The sequence below is a fragment of the Acanthisitta chloris genome, unplaced genomic scaffold (assembly GCF_000695815.1).
Source record: "Acanthisitta chloris isolate BGI_N310 unplaced genomic scaffold, ASM69581v1 scaffold29697, whole genome shotgun sequence".
Classification (NCBI taxonomy): domain Eukaryota; kingdom Metazoa; phylum Chordata; class Aves; order Passeriformes; family Acanthisittidae; genus Acanthisitta; species Acanthisitta chloris.
This window is the reverse complement of record NW_008683645.1, coordinates 49888-54947: the sequence shown is the minus strand read 5'-3', so window position 1 is coordinate 54947 and position 5060 is coordinate 49888.

Sequence of the window (5060 nt, the reverse complement as noted above, 5' to 3'; positions counted from 1 at the left end):
ACTTCCTAGGGTTGCCTGCTGGGTGTTCTGTTAGAGATTTGTTCATAAGCTTATCATTCTAAATGAAACAGAATGCTGTGAGGTTGATCATTCTGCTAGAGGATTATGTGGTGATCTGAGTTGTGGTGTGCGTTGTATGTGCGTGCACATGGCTTTTACTTTTTTAGACCATTTTTTTGCCTCTTTTTCTTGCAACTCTTGAAAGAAGATAATTAAATATATAAAAGCTTTGATATTTTTCTAGTAACAGAAGCTCTGATTCTGTGAATGAAGCAATGGTCTGAAACTCTGACTGTAATAAAATAAATACTGGAGCATCATTAGTTTTCATCACAGGCAGAGATAGCACTTTTAGAGATTGTTGAATTATTGGAAACATTCATTTGTCTCATGTGTAACTGGCATTAAATCCTTTTTTGCCTCGACTTGAATGTACAGTATACTGTAGATTTTTAACAAAACAGGTTCTATATTTATTGTGTGATTTGAAAATACCTCTTTGATATTACAATGACTTAAAGCGCAAAATCTTTATATATTTGTAAATAGACAAAGTGGTGATGCTGAGAAACCATGAAATGAAACACATGCATACATAAATATTATTTTACATGGCATTTTAAATTGTTTTATAGTGATATTCAGTTTACAGATGTATTAGGACTTTCAATGGTTCAGTCAGGAACCGAAGTATTTCAAATGTGAACAATAAACATGTAATTCTAAAAAAATCTGGTTTTGTTCTGTGTGCTCTAAACTTTGAAGCTGTCCTGGTTGTAGAGCTGTACACAATGCCTATGAATCTGGTGCTGGTTTTGTATTTTGTTAGCTTTTCCTTTTACCTGACTCCAGAATATTTTTATTATTTTTGTGTAGCCTTTGGGAATTCTTTTATTTTTAATGTAATAAAAATAGCCAAGTAGAGGTAAGATGTTCAGTCTCCTTCACCTGACTCAAAGCACGTAATTTTTCTTGCCCAGTGTGAATCCATCTTGTCTCTTGTTGGGTTTTTGTGCATCTGTGATCATGTGTAGTTGACCTTTTGGAATATGTCTAAGAAACTTCTGCTTTTCTTGGAGTCATAGGCAGGAAATTAACTCTTAAACTTCACTGAAAACACATTGGTGCTCTGCTCATTGTCTTCATAATTAGATACAATGTAGTGATTGGACTGCCTAACATAGTGAGCTCTCCAAGAAGCTAAGGCAGGAAACTGCAGTTTCTTCTGATTAATTCAGTACATTGAGTTACGGTTTGAGATGAAGTAGTAGCCAACGCAGACTGTAGAGGATATTTTTAAGGCTTTCACATAGCATCCTTGAAGAAGCAGAAGTTTTCAATTATATCCTTGGTTGGTGTTCTGATGCATGAGTAATTGGGTTGGAAAGACAATACAAAGAATATGATGTTTCTCTGTTTCTCCAGTTCTTCTCCAATAAATGGGTGATCATAGTCATGTCATCTGCTGTAGGTGTTTAGCAGTGTATTGTGACATTGGACAGCTCTTGCCTGAACTTCAGTTATGGAAGAATAAATACACATTCCAACAAACATTTAAATATGTAAAGTGAAAAAATTAATATAATAAGTGGAAGAACAGTACTATGCATGTAGGATTACTCTTTTTGAGCCAGTAGGTGACTGCAGGCCCAAAAATCCATGGCTGAGGCAGGATCTGGGTGCCACTAGGGGCTGCTGCTTCTCCAGGGTGTGCTCATGGGTGCCTTTTTGGGATAATTACGTGCATTCGTTTTACTTGGCTTGGCTCTCTTTCTTCAGACTGGTTTTCTTCATGCAAGTAATTTTTAGGCTAATAATGCCTTGAAGAACAAAATTTACCTACTTGATCTTTTGTTGGTGTCTATTGAAATAATGATTAGCAATTAATGAGCATTTTGTGCTAAGTTTTTGCTTTGGCATTCTGTAACTCATCTTGCAGCAGTGGAAATGCTCTCAAATGCCTCTGTGGATGAGCCAGCTGTGCTACAGTTGAGTCCTGAGCTGATCTCATCTCAGAGACCTGGGCTGGAAGTCTGGGGTATAGATTCAGTCATATCTCTGTTAAGCAATAAAACTTAACTAGTTTTTTTGTTTTTTTTTTTTTTTTTTTTTTTTTGATTGCTTTATATACAGTGATTGGGAAGCTTTTAAATGTGAACCTACTGCTAATAACGTTATGGCTGCTGCAGATGGTGACACTGCAGTACTTCACAGTGCTGGAAACAGTGCAGGATCTTTCTTACTCAAAGGCTGCTGAAGAGCAAAGGGGGAGGCTTCTTGCAGGAATGTAATCAGGTGTGTCACTACACACAGGTGTGTATTCAAGCTAATACAGCAAGTTCCCTACTTCAGAAGGAACAAGAAGTACAGACTGATTACCATACAGCTATTGTTAGCTACCAAGGCATGATATTGAAAAGATGAGCTGGTCTCTTAAAGTATGGTGTTTCATTTAACAAAAATCTTCAAATAGCATATTCGTTGCTTCTTTTTCAGTCTGTGATGAGGGTGTGCTTTTACCATAAAATCAGGCTGATTACATGTGAGAACTTCCTTTCCAGGATTATATTAGATCTCTTTAATTTTTTTCCCTTGCATCCCCAGTGGGCTTGATACAATATAGATTTGCAATACAGACTGTATAGCAAAGAATAGATAAATATAAATTTTTCTTTAGAGAACTTTCTCCCTACAAAACAGCTTTCTTCCTATTTTTAAGAACTGCTTTCAGCAGATTTTGCAGACTTGTGCTATTTCAGTTCCTGCAGGACAAAAATATTCCCATGTGTGTAAAAAAACCCAGACCAATATCATACCTTCTGGGGCTTATTCTATGTGTAATGCAACCAGGTCAAGGTAACTAATAACCCCCCTAGATAATAGCAACTATTTTCCTTTCAATAACAGGTTGTTATTGAAAGGAAAATAGAAGTATATGCAGAGTAATGGCAATGCTGTGTATGTTGAATTAACTTAGTTATTTCTTGTGCAGCTTTTTGAATTTTTATTTTTTTAAAAATTTACAGTTATCACAAAGCTTTTGTGTGTGAAGGCATGTAAGACATCTTGCTTTCACATTTTTCTCTTCCACTCTCTCCATCTGATTTGCAATAGATGATGAGATATGAGAAGCTGATAGTTGGTTCAAAAAGCTGATCTCAAAAGAAATGTTCAGATTATCAGATGATTTATTTATTGCTTTCAGACAATACATCTGATCTCTAATGTTCACTATACCCTGCAAAATTGCACTGTAATTAAATCCCATGGTGTATAGTTTGTTGTACTTCTCGCACTGATACAGTGTTCATGTTCCTTTATTCATGTTTTGAGTTGTACAAGATGTGCAACTAACTGGAATGCATAATGGGTAAGTTTGCTTTTAAAAAATGTTTAACAGTAAAAAACTTGTAATTAAAACTTTATGAAAGAGCTTGCCACCATCCTAGTGAGAAGCTTGTCAGCTGAGGCACAAAGCTTGCTTGTTCCTTGGAACATTATAGATTGATAATCATGAGACATTTCTTGCTAGTGTCCACCCCTCACCCCTCAACAATGAAAAAAGTTCTGCTGTGACCTGGGTGGCAGTTCCTAAAATAGAGGTCACAACCCAAGGTGGATTTACATCTCACATTGAATCTGCTTGAAAATATTAAGGCTTGTGGAACTGACAACCCAGGAACAGCAGTTGCTAATGGGAGACTGTAGAAACTGCTGGAATAGAAAAGAAATGTTCATTTGTGAGTGGTAAATTACTGTTTGCCACAAAGTACACTCCTGTGGTTAATCTTATAACCAAAAGTATTGTGGGAGCAGAAATAAAGTGTCTGATTAATCAGTATGTCATAGATGTCGAGTTAGAATTGGATTCCTGGGTTTTGTGTGACTTTAGAGCCCACAGTTTATTGCATTGTCTGAAGTTGCTTCTCCAGAAACATCCTCTGGCTCAGAAACCCCTGTGCAATTTTTGTGCCTTTTTTTGTTGATCCAGATGCCACCCAGCTCACTTTGGAAGACTATGCAACTTGTCTGGGGGATTGGTCAGACTCATTCCTCCCTTTCTGTGGTTTTCTGTTACTGTGCTCAAAAAGGCCAAGCATGTTTTGTGCACCTCCATTTGCCTCCATAGCCCTGACATTTCTTGATCAGAACCCTCGTGAATGTGTTCCTGGCCTGTCACTGTAAGGCCATGATGAGCTGGCTGCAAGCCTACAGCAGTTCAGGTACTTTGGCTGCATTTTGTATTTGGCTCCTGAGGAAATGCAAGAGTTCTAGCTGACCTGCACTCACGTTCCCTGTTTCACTCGGAAGAGTCCCTGTGGCTTTTAATTGTTCACAGTTGGCTGTCATTTACCTTGAAAGATAAAATAGTTACTGATTGCTTATGAAATCTTTGTTCATTTAAAAAATATTCCTGGTCAGTGTGACCAGAGCTGAAAGGGACATACTGATCTTCTGATTTATTTAAATAAATACATAATATTTCTTATATATAGGTTTTCAGTAGAATGTTCAGTGTGTTTTGGTGCACACAGGAATATAGCAAAGGGTTATCTGTGCTTGTCTCCTGTCTACAGGGGTGGTTGTAAACCAATGCTGAGGGAAGAGGCAGAACACTGTTAATGTGTGTGATACTGACTCTGTTAATTGGGTCACTACCAGCTAGATAACAGTTTGGGTCAGATGCCAGGTCAGCATAACCTGGGCACAATCAGCCTAATCTGTGGCAGGACCAAACAGCAGCAGCCAGCTGTGACACAACCTAGGAAATTAAGTAATGTGTTTATTGTAAATTTATTGTAAATAACCTAGTAAAACTTACTAGGATAAGTAGAAACTTTTAAACAATTCAGCAAAAGGCTTATGAGATAATCAGTGAGATGTCAAGGTATGACTTGATCTCCATTATTCCATCTGAAGAGAAAGTCTGATTGCAAAAAGGAAAGTGTTTACATAAACTGATAAAAAACTTGAGGTTTCAGCAGAACACAGCCACGTGTTCCTGAACTTTCTTCCTTAAAAGTCTCACTGTGTCTGGCAGAGCCCCATTCACCTTCACT